This window comes from Sturnira hondurensis, unplaced genomic scaffold, assembly GCF_014824575.4.
Source record: "Sturnira hondurensis isolate 20B ecotype Veracruz unplaced genomic scaffold, ASM1482457v3 Scaffold0007578, whole genome shotgun sequence".
NCBI lineage: Eukaryota > Metazoa > Chordata > Mammalia > Chiroptera > Phyllostomidae > Sturnira > Sturnira hondurensis.
The window spans coordinates 1,441,526-1,460,684 of NW_028080209.1; the positions used below are offsets into that span (position 1 = coordinate 1,441,526).

General features: G+C 49.4%; 1 pseudogene; it reads right to left on the reverse strand.

The window, feature by feature from the left end:
• Window positions 1-15,920: 15,920 nt before the first annotated feature.
• Window positions 15,921-17,813, reverse strand: LOC118991544 (heterogeneous nuclear ribonucleoprotein U-like protein 1; annotated as a pseudogene).
• Window positions 17,814-19,159: the final 1,346 nt, after the last annotated feature.

The window sequence follows — 19,159 nt, forward strand, 5'->3', positions numbered from 1 at the left end:
GGGACTTTCAGCACCTGCTCTACCTGGCCTCCCTCCAGTGCCTTCCATCCCTTCCTCCCCAACTCCCACCATCCCAGAGGCCTCCCAGGGCCCCAGGCTTTTTTGGTCCAGTTCCTTAAAAATGCAGGCACTGCATTTCTTCAGGCTTTGCTCACACTGTTCCCCTTGGCTGGGGCTCCTCAAGGCTGAGCGAGAATGCCACCTTCTCTGGGGGGTTTCCCCGACTTCTCAGGTGGGGCTGCCACCTGTGCTCCCGTTCTACCTGTAAACACCTCAATGTGGTCCTTCCTTCTGTCGGTTAGTGTTATTTTATCCGCCTCACTCCCCAGCATGACTCCGTGTCCAGACCATGGGGACTGGGTCTTACTCATTTAAGATTTGCCCTGCACATAGTAGGCACATAGTAGATGCTTGTTAGGTTGAATAGATAACTGTCATTCACACAATGTGTGAATTGCTCATTTTTTCTTTAAAACTTGAAAAATTGTTACAAAAATGATCCTTAGGAGTTTTTAAACATTCACAACCGTACCAAAGTGGACCAATAAAAAGCAAAAGTCCCTATACTTCCTCCCCAGTTCCCCTGAGTTGAGCCTGAGGAGCGAAGAACGTTCTCTCTCAGCCAGTGGTTCACGAAGCTGGCGCCCCTCCCAGCAGCATCAGCCTCGGTCAGGAACGCAGGTTCTGATTCCAAGGCAGACCTGCCCATCCGCACTCAGGGCCAGGCCCGGCCCTGCCTGCAGGTGGGCACCGAACGAGTCCCAGCCTGAGGACCAGCTGGAGTGGCGCTGAAGACCTGGGCCCAGGGTGGCCCCATGGGCGCCTTCCCACCGGGAGTGGAGATGCGGCAGGTGCAGCGTCCATCACAGGTCAGCCTAACTCCTCTGTCTGGTGCCTCTTTCAGAGGCACCCAGTGGGTGCAGGAGGGAGCCAGTGGGTGCTGGTGACCGGTGCTCTCCTCTGGGGTTGAGAAGGGGTGGTGAGATGGGGCTCTGGCTGGGCCACCAACTTGCTGTGTGACACAGTACAAGTTGCTGTATTTAGCTCATCCCCAAAAGGCGGTCGTTCTCTAGAGATTCTCCAGTGTGTACAAACAAAATACATAAACAAAGAAAAATCTGTGTTGTGAGCTCTCCAAGGGCTTACAGTCCAGATTAAAGAAATTTTATGGGGAGATGCCACCAGTCTCCAGATTTTCAAGGGGGGCAGGGTCCTGGAACCATACGGAACCCTGCACTTGCTCAGCTTAGAGCACACCGATGCCATCAGCTGTCCGCGCTTGAGGATCAAGGCAAAGAAATAGTCCACTGCTTAAATTCACTCTTCGTAAGAACAGGATGTAACAAACATCTATTCAGCACCTACTGTGTGCTAGGCACTAGTTCAGACCTCAGAGTACAGCCATGAAGAAAACAGGTAAAACCAGCGCCCCCTAGTGAAATTTACATTCTAGTCAAGAGAAACAGACAACGGAAAAAGAAGTGTCAGGTGGGAGGAGGACCCTACAGAGGAATAAAGAAGGGGGGGGGCAGGGGGGGAGGGCTCTCAGAGCACAGAGACAGGAGGCCAGGGCCTGGAATCACCACCTGGTCAGGCCCCTCGACAGGAAGAGGGGATTTTCAAAAGTTCTTCACATGAGTCAGGGCTAGTGCCAGGCTCTGCTTCTAAGGGGCTCCTGGTGTGTTTAAAGGAAGAGATGAGACTGCAGGCCCTGTACTATTCTCCCACTGACAGAAATCCCTTTCTAAGCTGACCTCAGGCAGGTCAGGGAAGGCAGGAGTTGGTAGGCTAGAGGGCTTCCTAGAGGAGGTGGCATCTGGCTCTGCCTTGAAGGATGAGTAACTCACAACTGCCTAGGAAGGAGAGGGCACTACAGACTAGGGCACAGTGGGAGCCAAGATGTGGCAGGAGCTGCCAAGCCAACCCAGCCACTATAAAGGAGGGGGTGAGCTGCCCAGGTGCCCAGCCCCTACCTGAGCATGGCAGGGGGCTGCTAGCACAGAGACCTTGCTGATTATACCCCATACAAATGCTGAGCCCTCGCTGCCTCGGCGCCTTGCAGAAGCTCATGACACCAACCTCTGCTCTGGGTGGCGCAGTGCCTCCTTCCTCTATTTCCCTGAGGCCTTCCCTTCCCCTCCCCACTTCCAGCCTCACCCAACGAAGAACTTTCTGGCAAAAATCCAAAGAGAAAGTTTTTTTTTGTGGGGTGAGCTACAGGGAGGCACAGATATCAATTTCTCTTTTCTTTAAGGAGGTCTCCAGGCTGTCATTCCATGAGCCCGGGGATAACTCTGGTCCTTCGCAGGCCCCTGAGTGGGTGGGGAAAGCCAGGACAATAAGTAGGTTTGCTGGTCCAGAAAGGGGTTGGGAATAGGCCTGTGCCTCAGTTACCCCACTTGCAGTTGTGCTATGGAACTGGATGGGCCAGTCCAGGCCTTGTGTATTCTGGATTTTGCATCAGAAGGGTCTAGTTTGCCAGTGAGGTGACTGATGAAGAGTAAGGGATTACAGGCAAGCCTGGCCTCGGGGCCCCAGGCTATAATACAGCCCAGGGGACAGGAGGCTGTGGGCGGCCCAGCCTAATCTGAAGGCCGCCAGGCCATTACTTCACCATCCTGAGGGGCTTTATGCTCCCAATGGTGACATTTTTTTTTTGCTGTAAATGTTTAAAAAAACAGCAGTAGTGACACCTCCCCTGGTCATTTTTCTACTTTTTCCTCCTAAATGAAAAGGCTGATGTTTCCCAGAAGGGGTACATCAGGGGTGTCAAACTCATTTTCACCAGGGGCCACATCAGCCTCTCAGCTGCCTTCAAAGGGCTGAAATAATTTAGGACTGTATAAACATAACTACTCCTTAACTGTTAAGGAGTTGAAATTATATTTGGCCCTTTGAAGGCAACCAGGAGGCTGATGTGATGACCCCCAGTGAAAATGAGTTTCACACCCCTGGGTACCTGTCTCCCTAGTGCCTCAGAGCCTGGGATGGGGTGAAAGATTCTGCTTCCTGGGGCCCACCCTCCCCTGTCCACTACCCCCTCCCCCCAGCCCCTCCCAGCCCCTCCCAGCCCCTCCCAGCCCCTCAGCCCCCTCCTCACCCTGGCTTTCTCAGTGCCACCTCCCAGCTGTGACTTCTGCTCAGTTCATTCACCACACTGCCCAGCAGTTCTCCAGCCCCTCGCCCCGCCCGCCTGGCTCTCCGGCCTCGCTCACACCTGCCCCTGGGCCTGGAATGCCTTCCTCTGGCTCTGCTGCTGGACGAAATCTCCCCTGGTTGTGGAGGCTCAGACCTCAGCATCATCCCCTGCCACCTCCTCCACCAGGAGTCTGCTCGGATGGGTATTTGGAAGTTCACCAAGGCTGTGGGGACCAGTGAGCGTGAGTGCCTGGGTGCAGGGTGAGGCTGGGACAGGGGTCGGACCCTACGGAGCCCTGCTCCGAGGTGTCCTGGCCTGCTGCGGTCAGACAGGTCCAGGGGTGCTGCTCCTGTGCTGGCTCAGCAGCCCCGCCCCACACTTGCCTATCTGAGCTCCAGGGAGCGCTTCCTTTCTTAATTCCCAGGTGGTTCACGTCTGTCCGCTAACTCCCGCTTTGCCCCCTTCCCACCCAGGGCCGATCCCCTCACCCCGAGACAGTGCCAGGCCCAGTAACACCTTCCAGGCCTCACTAGGGACTGCAGCCCCAGCCCCAGCCTCTTCTGGCATCTCTGACGTCCTTCCTGCTATCCGCTCCTTCCCCTGGGTTTTACTGAGAAGGATTTGACATGCATCACCAATAAGTTTAAGGCACGCAGCATGGTGGTTTAGTTTATATATATTGTGGAACGATTACCACAGTGGGCTCGGCTGACATTCATCTTCTCATCTAGATACAATGAAAATAAAAGAAAGAAAGAAAAGGGAAAAAGAATGTATTCCTTGCGATGAGAGAGCTGAGGACCTACCCTCCTAACAACTCGGCTGTTTATCCTACATGGTAGACACCACACCGTGCGTTACCTCCCTGGTACTTGCCATCTCATGCCTGGAAGTGTGTGCTTTTGACCGCCTTCCTCGGATTCCCTCCTCCTGCCCTCCGCCTCTGGCCACCACAAGTCCAGTCTCTTTTTCTAGGATTCACTTATTTATTTTAGATTTCACATTTAAGTGAGATCTTACAGTAGTTGTCTTTCTCTGACTTACTTCACATCACAGCAAGGTCCATCCATGTTGCTGCTAATGGTAGGATTTTCTCATTTTTCGCGGCTGAGTAATAACAGCTACTTTTAACATTCAGGCTTCGAGGGAGGGCGTGGCTGCGGAAGGGGAGGGCCGCAGGGCGCGGGGAAGCGCAGCTCCGCCCTAGGCCCTGGCTCTGTTTCCTCCGTCTGCCAGAGGTCTGCGAGGGCCTGGGTTCTGAAGTTGAGCCTAGAAAACCTGCTTCAGGAGGTGCTGAAAGGTTGTCCTGCTCCAGTGCCCTGCACTCCCCCACCTTCAGTGAGGGGGGAACCTCACTTCTCAGGTGGTGCCACCTGACCTCATTTAACCTGAAATACCATTCACACGATGTTAACTATCATTTCAGGCACCGCGAAGGGGAAAACTGCTGCTGATTAAATCAGGATAAACCATGGATTGTTAGACATATCCCAATTTTAGGCACACTGAAATACAAAAACCAGTGTGTACCTTCGAAGAAATACAGCCGGAGCCGGAGCCTCGGTGGGACAGCCCCTCCCCTCCAGGCCAGCGGCTCTCTGGCTCACACCTTCCCTGGGGAGGAAGGAGCGAAGGTTTGCCTGGACCCACGGGCCTTCTCGCGCTCAGGCAGGGCTGTCTGTGTGAGGAAAGGAGAAGGTGACATCAGTGTCTGGTGACACTGCTATCACCAGAGGACTGGGGAGGTGGAGAAGGGGATTCTGTCAGTAGGACAAGGAAAGCCACTGCCACCCACAGAGCCTGCAGATCATAAAGTCTCAAGGCCACGCCACTGCTTTTTCAGCCAGAGCAGAATGGACGACCTTGGCCTTTGTCCCACTGATCTGAGTCATGGGGGACTAGCAAGAGGGGTGGGACTACCCTGACCCCTCCATGATTACTCAGCTGCCCTGTGTTCAGAGATGGACTGGGCCAAGGAGCTCGGGGCAAGAGGGTGCTGGGGGGTCCCCTGCTTCCTGAGAGGGAAACAGAAGCCTGACACCTGGAGCTGCCAACACCAGGGCAGGGGGTCAGATGGTGTGGGAGGGGCAGATGAGGGAGTAGGGCCCAGAAAAACCCGAGAGAGGAGCATCCAACTGCAGCTGGAGGCGCTCAGTGAGACCTGCAGTGGGAAGGCAGCTGGGCATCTCATCCTGTGCAGACAGTAGCAGACATCACGTGCTGCCCAGCAGTGGGGAGTGCTGGCCGCTGATGGCTCCAAGGGGAGCCCCTCTTTCCTGTGAGTGCTCTTGGCTGAAGGGAACCTCCCCTCTCAAGGGTTCCTCATATTGGGGGTGCGGCATCCTGTGCCCAGTGACTGGTAAATGTGCACAGTGTAAAGGACAGTCCTTGTTTCCCACGTGGCAATGCCTGCAGGGCCGTCCCCACCCCGCAGCTCCTGGGCAGTGGCTGAGGCCTTGGCCCAGCTCCTCGCTCTGCCCCATCCTGCCCCCTTCTCACTCCCCTGGGGCGGTTCCCAAGAAACCTGCCCACAGATCCCTGTCTCCAAGTCTGTGTCATGAGAACCTGACTCGACACAGAGGCCAGGGGTCAACCATGGAGCGGCAGTTAGTGGCTGTCTAGAGAACAGAGAGTCCTGCTCTGAGGCTGGTAGGTGGCCCAGACACCCCCTGGAGACTCTGCCTCAGCCTGTGGGTCCTCTGGGCAGGAGGGAGCTCTAGGGGGGTCTCCTGGGAGTGTCCCCCAGGTCGACCCCCCTCCCTGCCCAGCCACAGAGTAGGAGGAGGCAGCAGATTCATGGACAATGGCAGGGGTGGAGGTGCAGATGGAGCCCAGGCAGTGGGGCCCAGGGACATTTCATAGGTGATACAGCTGCTGGGGGACCCCAAGTGTGGCTAGGGGCAGTGCAGGCCCCTCCCTATGTGCAGAGGAAAGCATATTTGAACTACATACAGTGCGGGGCTGGTCACAGTGTAGGTCTCTGTATGATTGTATGTATATACACATGAATGCATGTGTGCATGTCCATGTGTATGCATGGAGGTAAGAGAAAGCTTATGTGTGCTTATACCTGGCACGTAGCATGTGGTTATGAGTATGCAAGGCTGAGTATGTGCACGTAGGCCTGTGTGTGCAAACAGGCCTGTATGTTTACCAGTGTGCCTGTGTGTGGGTACTCAGCACATGGAGGCCACTCACCCTATGACATCTGCCTTGCCAGCTCCAGCCTCTATCTTGCCAATCAGGCCAAGATCTCCCCAAAGATGGGACTGGACTCCTCTGAGCTCTGTCTCCCAGGCTGAGCTCAATAAGCCTGGAGAGAAGGTGGGGAGCCGGGTACCACACTTCTTGTACCAGTTCCCTTCCAGGATGACATGCGTGGATGGTCCAACAGAATGAACTGTGGCCCAGGTGTCAGAACACCTGGATTTCAATCTTGACTCAGTGTGACTTGGGGAAATTTTTGCTTTGTGCGCTCTAGGTGCCTCACCTGTAAAGTGAGGGGTTAGATGGGGGCCCAGGGTACCTCACAGCTCTCCTATACACTCTGGTAACATCCAGTCCCCCAGGTCCTGTCCAACTCCTTGTCATGTCCCCAACCCTGGCCCCAGCCCGTCCCCACTTCAGGCTTGTCAGTTGGCCCGGCTGCCAGCAGTATCCTCCCCCCAGCCGCCTGGGTGGATGGGGTCAGGGGGCCATGTGTCCTGGGTTATTACATTGAATAAGCTGACAGAAGTCATCAGAAGAGAGATCGTTCCACAGGAGATTAAAAACCAACGATAATGGCTAAGGTTCTGACCCAGTCTGTGCGTTTTCAATTTAATTTCTTCTGCCGCTCAAATCACAACATTCTAAAATGATAAAAGTAGCTGTGTTTGCTCAAGAGTTTTATATTTAATTGATTTGGCTGAAGTTTTTTCATAAGCTATATCTTTGGGAACATGCTTCTCATTTTAAGCCTCCAGACTCAGTGAGACAGGGGCGGGGGGTGGGGCAGGTGTGGACGTGGAGTCAAGCATCTCCCGCAGGTCAGCAGGCCCCAGGCCTGCACAGAAGCCCAGGCGGGAACTTGTCAGCTTTGCTGCCCCAGTGCCAGGAGCAGGCTTCTCCATAGCCTCTGTCTAAAGGCCAGAGCCTGGGCTGTCTCCCCTGACCTGGGCCTGGCAGAGCCTGGTGGGTGCCAGTGAAAGGCAAGCACCCCTTGACTATAAGGAGGAGGCTTCTGGACTCATCCCCCAAGTTTGTGCAATTCAGTGGAGTCCTGAGCTCCCCTTGGGCCTCCTCTGCTTGCTCTGTCCCCCCACTTTCCATGTCCACAGGGACCCTGTCCTGGGGAGGAGCCCATCACTGACCTGATTCCCACAGCACTCCTGGCCAGGCCTCAGCTCTGCCAGCTGCTGGGCAGGGTGACAAGAGCAGTCTTCATGGAAGAGAGGCACTTGTATCTCACACTAAAAGATGAGTAAGATTTAGATCTGTTAGCAGGGCCCCACTCGAAAGGCGAGCACCTCAGAAGCGGGGCAGACAGAGGCGCTTTCAGAAGAGGAGCTGAGTGGGGCACGTCAGGGACGAGGACGGCCAGCGCCGTGAACAGCAAGTGTGCACAGAACCACGAGAACAATGTCCTACCTGTTGGACTGACAAAAATGAAACTGTCTCTCTGTCAGGGACAGGGACATGGGACCCCTGCGCTCACTCTCAGCACCGCAGGCGGGTGCAGTCCCCAAAGGGGACCGCTCTCCTGTGCACGAGGAAGCAGAAGAGCCGCGGCGACATCTCATGGGAAAGAACTTTATCACTAATCTCAACATTTCTAACCAGAGGAAGGATAAAGTCTGGGATTCTTAGAAACAGAATTTGCAACAGCAGTTAAAATTAATGTCACATGTTATCAAGATGGATTAAGTGTACAAACATATTTTTTAAAAGATTTTTAAAATTTATTTTTAGAGAGGGGAAGGGAAGGAGAAGGAGAGGGAGCGAAACATCAATGTGTGGTTACCTCTTGAGTCCCACACCAGGGACGTGGCCCGAAACCCAAGCATGTGCCCTGACTGGGAATTGAACCTGCAACCTTTTGGTTCACAGGCCAGTGCTCAATCCACTGAACTACACTAGCCAGGGCCAAACATATTATTGGTTGAAAAAAATCAAGTTGCAGCAAGTCTCATACTATTTGTTAAAATGTGAAAACATGTAAAAATATAAATGTTTCTTATACATACTTATGTAGGTAAAAATATTTAAATTCATATGTGGGAATGATACTAACTTAGAGTGGCTACCTTTGGAGAGGGGAGGGGCCATGTGAGGACATGGAGAGAAGTCCCAAAGGATCTCAACTGTATGTACAATGCTTTTTTCTTTAACAATGGCCTAAAGCAAGATCAAATAAAATGGGAGTATTCTGTATATAAACACACACATATATAAGGTACATATTTGTGTGTTATTTGAGTGTGCACATATATATTTAAATATGTAATGTATAACATTAAATATATGTAACATCACATATAACATTATATTAGTTTCAGGTGTACAACATATAATTCAATATTTTTATGTGTTATGAAATGATCACTACAATAAGCCTAGTTAACATCCATTGCCATACACAGTTGCAATTTATTTCTTGTGATGAGGATTTTTTAGATTACTTTCTTAGCAACTTTCAAATACACAACACAGTAGTTACTGTGAACTGTGGTCGCCATGCTGCACATCACGTCCCCAGGACTCACTGATCCTGCAACTAGGGGTCTGTGCTTCTCCACCCCTTCACCTGTTACTGCCCCTGTCCCCCAACATCCACCTCTGACAACTGCCAATCTGTTCTCTGTGTCAATGAGCTCGGTCTTTTTAAAATTTCATACATAAGTCAGATCATCTGGTGTTTGTCTTTGTCTGACTTATTTCACTAAGCACTGTGTCTTCAAGGTCTGTCCATGTTGTCACAAATGGCAAGATTTCTTTCCTTTTGTGGCTTAGTTATATATATATATATACAACTCATGTTTTCTCAGGAGTTATAACTCATATATATATAAAACCCATGAAATATATGTACATTCATGTTTTCTTCAGTCATTCATCATTGGACACTTTGGTCATTTCCATCCTATGTGTGTATTTTCAATGTCCTGCCGTTCACTTAATATTTTATAATGGGCCTGACATTACGGTTCCTAATGGCTGCATAACACGCCCCCCATAAGGATTATGTAATTTATGAACCCAATGCCTAGTGATTTTATATATATAGTTTTTAAAATTTTTTCACACTGTAGTGACTGTCCTTGTACAAATTATTTCCTTGAGGTGGGAAATTGGGATTACTGAGTTAAAGATTGGAGATTGGAGCTTTTTTAAAAAGATTTATTTATTTTTAGAGAGAGGGGAAGGGAAGGAGAAAGAGAGGGAGAGAAATATCAGTTTGTGGTTGCCTCTCGCGTGCTCATTACTGAGGACCTGGCCTGCAACCCAGGCGTGCGCCCTGCCTGGGAATCGAAATAGCAACCCTTCAGTTCGCAGCCTGCACTCAATCCACTGAGCTACACCAGCCATGGCAGATTGGAGCCATTTTTAAAGCTCGTGATAATTATTGAGTGAGAGTGTTACAACTCTTTGGGTTGCAAGCAACAGAAAACCAGTTCAAGCTGGCTTAAGTAAGAAGGCGCGTGTGTTGGCTAATGTTGCTGAGGAGGCCAAGGAAGGAAGGTTGCCTTCAGGGGTGACCTAATGTCCTCGGGGCTGTGCCTGACCCCTTGGTCCCCTTCTCTCCATCCCTCACCTCTGCTTTCCTCCAAATCAGCTTCATCACAGGCAGGCCCTCTCCACATGGCACAAGGCAGCTGCCTGGCAGGTCTAGGCTCCCACCGTCTATATTCATTTTTGAGGGCTGCCGTCGCAAACTACAACAAATTTGGTGGCTTCAACAAGTGCATCTTTCACAGTGTTGGAGGCCAGAAGTCTGGAGCCAAGCTGTTGACAGGGCTGTGTTTCCTCCCTCCAGAGGCTCTTGAAAAAATCCATTTCTTGCCTTTCTCAGCTTCTGGTGACTGTCAGCATTTCCTGCCTTGCAGTGGCATCTCTTTCTGCTTGGTTTTCATATTGACTTTCCTGGGTGTTTAATTACTTGTGATGACCTTTAGGGCCCACCTAGATAATCCAGGATAAGCTCCTCCTCTCAAGATTCTTAACTTGATCACATTGTTTTTGGCATATAGAGTAATATTCACTCTTAAAAACAAAGGTTTCAATAGAATTTCCTCGCACAACCAAAAGAAGGACAACAAAAAATTTAAAAACAAAATATAACCAGAACTGCCAGAAAATCAAACCATATAGAAGTCCGAAAACCAAGGAGTTAAAGAAGAAACATTCATCCAGACCTGTAGGAGGGGTGGAGAAATGCAACCAGGCAGAGAGGACTTGTGGTAAGGCGGTGGCGGGAGGACTGGGTGGTCCCACATGTGTGTGTGGGTAAACCAGGAGGAACAACTGAGAAGTGAGACAGACTGCACAACCCAGGGTTCCAGTGTGGGGAAATAAAGCCTTAAAATCTCTGGCTGTAAAAAATCTGTGGGGGTTGCCGCAGCAGAACTTCCCAGCCTCACAGGAGGGTTTGCTGGAGAGACCCATGGGGTCTTAGAATGTACATATACCCACCCACCCTGAAATCAGCATCAGAAAAGCTGAATCTGCTTGTGGGTAGTGGGGGAAGTGACTGAAAGCCAGTGGAGAGGGAACAAGTGGCACTGTTCCCTCTTGGACTCCTGTCCCACAGACAATGCCACAATGCAGCCACGTGGGTTGCCCCGCCTTGGTGAATACCTGAGGCTCCACCCCTTACTATATAACAGGCATGCTGAAACCAAAATAATATGGCCCAAATGAAAGAACAGATCAAAGCTACGAAAGTAGAACTAAGGGATGAAGACATAGCCAAACTGTCAGATGCAGAATTCAAAACACTGGTAATCAGGATGCTCACAGAAATGGTTGAGTATGGTCACAAAATAGGGGAAGAAGTGAAAACTATGAAAAATGAACTAAAGGAAAATGTACAGGGAACAAATTATGAAGGGAAGAAAACTGGGACTCAAGACAATGGTTTGGAGCAGAAGGAAGAAATAAACGTTCAACCAGAACAAAATGAAGAGACAAGAATTCAAGAAAATGAGGAGAGGCTTAGGGACCTCCAGGACAACTTTAAATGCTCCAACATCCAAATCACAGGGGTACCAGAAGGAAAAGAGGAAGAGCAAGAAATTTAAAACTTTTTTGAAAAAAACAATGAAGGAGAACTTCCCAAATACGTCAAAGGAAATAGACTTCCAAGAAGTCCAGGAAGCTCAGAGAGTCCCAAGGAAGTTGAATCCAATGAAGCACATGCCAAGGCACACCACACAAGGCATATTACCCAAGTTCAAAGATAAGGAGAGACTCTTAAAAGCACCAAGAGAAATGGAGACAGTTACCCACAAAGGAGTTCCCTAGGGCTCTCAGCTGATTTCTCAAAAGAAACCTTGCAGACAGGAAGGGGCTGAAAAGAAATATTCAAAATCATTGAAGGCAAGGACATACGTCCAAGATTGCTCTATCCAACAAAGCTATCATTTAGAATGGGAAGGCAGATAAAGTGCTTCCTAGATAAGGCCAAGTTAAAGGAGTTCACCATCACCAAGCCCTTATTATATGAAATGTTACAGGAACTTATCTGAGAAAAAGAAAAAGATCAGAACTATGAACAGTAAAATGACAACAAACTCACAACTATAGACAACTGAATCTATATATATAAAAAAAACAAACCCTGAACCCAAACAAAAACAGACTCAGCAAACAAGAACAGGAACAGAATCACAGAAATGGAGATCACATGGAGGGTTATCAGTGGGGAGTTGGTGGGGAGAGAATGAGGGAATAAAGAGCATAAATGGTAAGTACAAAACAGACAGGGGGAGGTTAAGAATAGTGTAGGGAATGGAGAAGCCAAAGAATTTATATGTACGACCCATGGATATGAACTAAGGGTGGGGGATGGCATATGATAGTGGGAGGGGGAGTCAAGGGCAGAGGGGAATAAAGGGGAGAAAAAAATGGGACAACTGTAATAGTATAATCAACAAAAATATATATTTAATAAACTAATGATAGCTCTTGCTTTTTAAATTTTTTTATTTTAAATATTTTATTTATTTATCTTTAGAGAAAAGGGAAGGGAAGGAGAAAGAGAGGGAGAGAAACACTAATGTGTGGCCGCCTCCCATACACCCCGAACCAGGAACCCAGTCCGCAACCCAGGCATGTGCCCTGACTGGGAATTGAACCAGCAACCCTTCAGTTTGCAGGCCTGTGCTCAATCCACTGAGCCATGCCAGTCAGGGCCAATAAAGAATATATATTTTTAAATATATTTTATTGATTATGCCATCACAGTTGTCCCATTTTCCTCCCCATTATTCCCCTCCACCCTGCATACCGCCCCCACCATTCCCCCCTTTAGTTTATGACCACCTGTCTCAAGTTCTTTAGATTCTTTATTTCCCCTACTATTCTTGCCCTCCCCCCTATCTATTTTCTACCTACCATCTATGCTGCTTATTCTCTGTACCTTCTCCCCTCTTCTCCTCCTCCCACTCCCCTGTTGCTAACCCTCCATGTGTTCTTCATTTCTATGGTTCCACTCCTGATCTAGCTGTCCTTGTAGTTTGCTTTTGTTTTAGGTGTGGTTGTTAATAACTGTGAATTTGCTGTCCTTTCATTGTTCACATTTTTTATGTTCTTTTTCTTAGATAAGTCCCTTTAACATTTCATATAATAAGGGCTTGGTGATGATGAATTCCTTGAATTTGACCTTAGCTGAGAAGCACTTTATCTGCCCTTCCATTCTAAATGAAAGCTTTGCTGTATANCCACACACCCCGAACCAGGAACCCAGTCCGCAACTCAGGCATGTGCTCTGACTGGGAATCGAACCAGCAACCCTTCAGTTTGCAGGCCTGTGCTCAATCCACTGAGCCATGCCAGTCAGGGCCAATAAAAAAATATATTTTTAAATATATTTTATTGATTATGCCATCATAGTTGTCCCATTTTCCTCCCCATTATTCCCCTCCACCCTGCACACCCCCTCCCCCACCATTCCCCCCTTTAGTTTATGACCACCTGTCTCAAGTTCTTTAGATTCTTTATTTCCCATACTATTCTTGCCCTCCCCCCTATCTATTTTCTACCTACCATCTATGCTGCTTATTCTCTGTACCTTCTCCCCTCTTCTCCTCCTCCCACTCCCCTGTTGCTAACCCTCCATGTGTTCTTCATTTCTATGGTTCCACTCCTGATCTAGCTGTCCTCTTGGTTTGCTTTTGTTTTAGGTGTGGTTGTTAATAACTGTGAATTTGCTGTCCTTTCATTGTTCACATTTTTTATCTTCTTTTTCTTAGATAAGTCCCTTTAACATTTCATATAATAAGGGCTTGGTGATGATGAATTCCTTGAATTTGACCTTATCTGAGAAGCACTTTATCTGCCCTTCCATTCTAAGTGAAAGCTTCGCTAGATAGAGCAGTCTTGGATGTAGGTCTTTGGATTTCATGATTTGGAATATTTCTTTCCAGCCCCTTCTTGCCTATAAAGTCTCTTTTGAGAAATCCTCTGACAGTCTGATGAGAACTCCTTTGTAGGTGACAGTCCCCTTATCTCTTGCTGCTTCTAGGATTCTCTCATTCATTTTCATCTTGGCTAATGTAATTATGATGTGTCTTGGTGTGTTCCTTCTTGGGTCCAACTTCTTTGGGACTCTGAGCTTCCTGTACTTCCTGGAAGTCTATTGCCTTTTCCAGATTGGGGAAGTTCTCCTTTATTATTTGTTCAAATAAGTTTTCCCCTTTGGCTGTTCCTCTTCCCCTTCTGGTACCCCTATAATTCAGATGTTGGAATGTTGAAAGATGTCCTGGAGGTTCCTAAGCCTGTCCTCATTTTTTTTGAATTTTTGTTTCTTTCTTCTTTTCTGTTTGGTCATTTTTTTCTTCCTTGTGGTCCACTTTCTTGATTTGAGTCCCAGTTTCCTTTCCATCACTATTGGTTTCCTGTGCATTTCCCTTCATTTCACTTAGTTTAGCCTTCATTTGTTCCTCTAATTTTTTACTGAAATCAACCTGTCTGTGAGCATCCTGATTACCAGTGTTTTGAACTGTGCATCTGATAGGTTGGCTATCTCTTGGTCGCTTAGAAGTATTGGCTCTGGGGTTTTGAGCTGTTCTCCTTGAGCCGTAATGTTTTGGTCTGTTCGCACCTGTTATGTATGAGGGGCAGAGCCTTAGGTGTTCACCAGGGTGAGGCAACCCAGGTCACTGGGTTGTGATGCTGTGTGTGGGGGTGGGGTCAGAGAGGGGCAATGGCGTTTGTTCTGCTCTCTCTCAGATTTCGGTCCCCTCTGCTGCTTCCCACAAGCAATTGGGCCCTTCTGGTGCTGGTTCCCGGGTGTGTGGGTTTGTGTACATTCAAGGACCCTGTGGGTTTCTCCAACGAACTCTAGGTGAGCCTGGGAGCTTCTCCCAGCACCTTGGCCCCCAAAGTTTTCCCAATCGGTGCTTTCAGGCTTTATTTCCCAGCACTGGGACCCTGGTTTGCACTGTCTGTCTCACTGCTCGTTCCTCTGCCTGGTTTATCTGCATGTGAATGTGTGACCATAGTCAGCCAGTTGCCCCCACACCCTCACTGGGTCTGCCTGTTGCCACCCCACATGCAGTGGTCTGCCGACCACCTTTTCCTGTGCGACCCCGCTCCGACAGCTGCTGACTCCACCCCTCTTACTGGTCAGGCTGAATGGTTCATTGTTGTCAAACTTCCGTACAGTTCAATTTTCTGTGTTTTGGTTGCGCTTTTGTTACTAAAACTTTGTTGTCTTTAAACTTGGTTGTGTGAGGAGGCACAGTGTTTCCACCTATGCCTCCATCTTGCCAATAAAATATATTTTAAAAAGGTTTCAAGTTCTACAGTCATACTCTCTTCAGATTAAAAAAACAATGATAATTCAACTCAATACGAAAGTTTATATGCAAAGTTATGGGAAACTGAGACATCATACAAAAAGTTAGGTTAAAGATGTTTCTGTGGTTTCATTTTTGTGTTTTTTGTTATGATGGTGTGGCTCTTCCTTGGTTGCATGAATGCAGTAAGGAAATGGTTGTCCTGATGAAGTATTAACAACCAACCCAGTGTCAAAATGGACAAATTCTAAAAATTACAAATCGCACAATTACCAAAAAATGTCCGTCACTGCTTCTTCCCTCCAGATTTTGGTTTTTAAACTTTTTTAAAAAGTTTTTAATTTTTTTTTAAATACTGAAAGGTAGACAGCTCCTGGAGGAGCTGCTTTAGGATTAAAGCCAACTGCATGAGGGTGCGGGAAGCTGAGGGGCTGCGGTGGGGCTGGAACGGTGGACAGGAAGGGATCTTCCCCTCGATCACTGTGGCTTCACCGTATAACCAAGGAGGGGGTCTTTAGCCAAAAAGGAAGAAAGTAAGAAGAGGAGGAAGAGTGAGGAGGTGGGGGAGAAAGAGAAAGTAAAGGGTCATTGTCGCCTGTTTGAAGATGGAGAAAAATGCCCATCCCTGTGGGAGAAGAAGCCCCTCGGAGAGGAGGCAGTGGGACTCCCCTGGGGGCAGAGGAGGGGCCAGGTGGGCACTGGAGGAGGAAGCCAGCGGGGGCCTCGGGGGCTCACTGGCTCCTGAGTGCTCACACCCCTGTGTAGTTACTGTGCAATGGCGGCTATTGGCCCTGGTTCCAACAGCACTGGTTCCTGCTGACACTGGTTACAGCCAGGCTGAAGGCAGGTCTTTGTGGTGGGATGTAGGGGCCAGGGTGCAGCCGTGTTTGCTACCATAGCTGTGGGCAGGTGGTGGAGGTGAAGGTGACAGAGTTGTACAGCCCTGGCTATTATTGGGTGGTGGTGGTCTATTGCGGGCTGTGGCTGCCAATAGTGAGGGTGCTGGTTCTGGGAGTCGAGCCAGGGATGTTACTGTACTTGCTGTGACTACTGGCCCCTGGTGGGTTCCTAGCGGGGCTAATGCTGGGTGGTGGTGGCTGTGGTGGTGGCAGCTGCCTCTGGGAAGCCCAGCTGTAGCTGCCTTGGTTGTCGAGGTTGTAATCCCAGCTATTGCTACCCAGGTATTGTTACCACTCCTATTGTAGTCCCTCCCCCACCCCGTGGTTGAAACCTCCTCAGTAGTTGTCTCCTCTGCCTCTGCCTCTCCCTCTGTTCTGGAAGCCTCCTGGGTTGGGGGGCTCAGCTGTCCTAGCACTGGAAACTGTTGACACCCCCATGTCCCTGACTGCCACCTCGGGTGTTAAAGCACGTTTCTGGGGGTGGCCCAGCCTTGCGGCCTTCCTTGCTGAGTGGCCTGACCAGCGTGTCTGCCTCCTCCCGCTGCAGCCCAGTGAACAGCACCTTTCCCAGGAAGTGCCCTCCCATCTGGCAACGTGAAGTCGGCTTTCGTTTCTAAGACCTTGATATCTGGGTGAGGCATCCTTCCCTTCCTTGTTGGTTCACTTTACTCTTCAGTCTTTTAGGTCCTCATCAGTGCGACAAATGACAATAGCTTTGGCTGGAAGCCTTCCAGTGGTCTCATTTTTCATCTCTTCGCTGACCTATGAACATCAGTCTCTTCTACACTATAGTTGCATTTCTGGTGGGCGGTGATTTGGCCGAGACACCAGGTGGCCCGCTGGAGCAGGTTATCCCAGTGCTGGCACAGGCCCTGCACCTGTGTTTATCCATGGTGGCACTGGTACCCATGATGTTGAACTTCTTGGAGGGGTTGCAGGCTGCATGTTTGATGGCCCACGTGGTCAGAATCTCACATTCTGCCTTGGTCTTTGGTCCACTGGTGCCCCAGACCTGCTCACTTAGAAGAAGGTGCTGGATGAAGGTAAGTTCAGGGAAGATGGACAGTAGGACTCTGCCCTCTGCCCAAGATTGAACATCATTGCCCATTTCTTCACCAGGACGTGAAGGTAGAAGTCCTGGCCCCCAAGGCTTCCTCTTGAATTTGGAAAGCAATGTCCATCCACTTCCCATTCTTGATGAAGGAAAGTTCCATGTCATTTCCACATTTGAAGTTTGCAAAGTGGCCAGTCACATCATTTCTGCAAACTTGTTTTCGTGGCATTCAAACCAGCTTCTGGGGGACTTCTACCCAGTGCCTCCATAGCCACTGAAGAGAGGCTCTGGGCCTGGCTGCGTGCCGCGGGGGTCAAGGGACCAGCTCATACAGACAGCACATAGGCTCCATGGTGGAAGGTGCCGCACGGAGATTTCCTCATTACCTTCACCTCAAACACACACACCCCTCTACCCCACAGCTGGCACAGGCTCCTGACCACAGGTATGCAAAGCCCTCAATGGTAAGCATGTGGCCACGACTCTGGTTTCTGGTCACCTTGAAGTGTAGGTCGAAGTTACATGTGTCGATGGCAACAAGGGTGTTGTCAAAGTCACCTTCAGGTGGGAGGAAGCTGGCGGGTGCTTTTGTTTCATCTCTGTCTTCGCTCCCGCAGGGCGACAGGCCTGCCGCTGCTCCACTCCTGGTGGTCTCCTGACTCGTTCCCTTGGTTGCTGACGCAGATCTCATAGCATTGGTTCTGCCTGGTGATATTGTCCATGACATCTCCTCGCTTGGGTTCGTGGTCATCCTCGTCCTCCAGTGTGGCCTGCTGCCACTCCGCACTCTCAGCCTGGAGGCCACGAGTGTCCAGGCCACAGCACTGCAGCTGCCCCCAAGTTCCTGCACCTTCCAGTGGTGCACCTCCCTGGCCCGGCCTCCTGGGGCTCTGTACCCCTTAAGCCTTTTATATCAGGAGGCAGAGGGGAAATGGGGGATACCCCCCATCCAATGGCATTGGCCATTCACTCTTTTTGTCTTTTATTTAACCATTTAAAAAATTCTCACTCAAGGACATGCTTATTGATTTTAGAGAGAGGGGAAGGGAGGGAGACAGAAAGGGAGAGAAACATTCATGAAAGAAAGAAACATTGATCAGTTGCCTCTCATACATGCCCAAAGAAGGACGGAGCCCGCAACCCAGGCATGTGTCCTGACCAGGAAATCGAACCTACAGCCTTTCAGTATAGGATGACACTCTTACCAACCGCGTCACACTGGCCAGGACTCTTTTTCCCATCACCATTTATCCCTCCGTCCCCTCCTCTCCCCACCTCTCCCCCCCCAATCACCACACTGTTATCCTTGTCCACGACTTCTTTTTTCTTTTTCACTCAATCCTTCCATCTCACCCCCACAGCTGTCAGCCTGCTCAATCTATGAGTCTGTCTCTATTTTGCCTGTTAGTTCAGTTTGTTCATTAGATTCCACACGTGAGTGAGATCATATGGCACTTGTCTTTCTCTGACCAGCTTATTTTACTTAGCATAATGTTCTTCAGGTCCATCCATGCTGTCAAAGAGGGTAAAATTTCCTTCTTTTTTACAGATGAGTAATATTCCATTGTATAACTGTACCACTGGTTTTTTTTATTCACTCATCTACTAATAGATACTTGGGCTGCTTCCAAATCTTGGCTCTTGTAAATAATGCTGCAGTGAACATAGTGGTGCAGATATTTTTTCAAATTAGTGTTTCAGGTTCCTTTAGATAAATTCCCAGATGTGGAATTATTACTGAACGAAAGTGGGGCCGGCTGCCTGCCACTGGACAAAGGCATAAGACAGAGGTTGGCAGGAAGGAAATAAGTCTTTTCTTTATTAAAATGTTGCACAATTTGGAGAAATGGAGGACTCCTCAGCTCCTATCTTCTGCTAAACACAGAAAAAAACCCTTTGTTCCCCAAAAGACTGAGACTCAAAACCGTGCCCCCAAACCCCACTCTATCCTTATCTGTCCTTCAGAGCCCAAAGCTGCTAGGCGGACGTCTGGCTGGCGTCAGGCCCCCTGGAGTCTGTGTCCACGGCCCTCACTGCCATTCCCACCGCAGCTTCTTGTGCGAGGGAC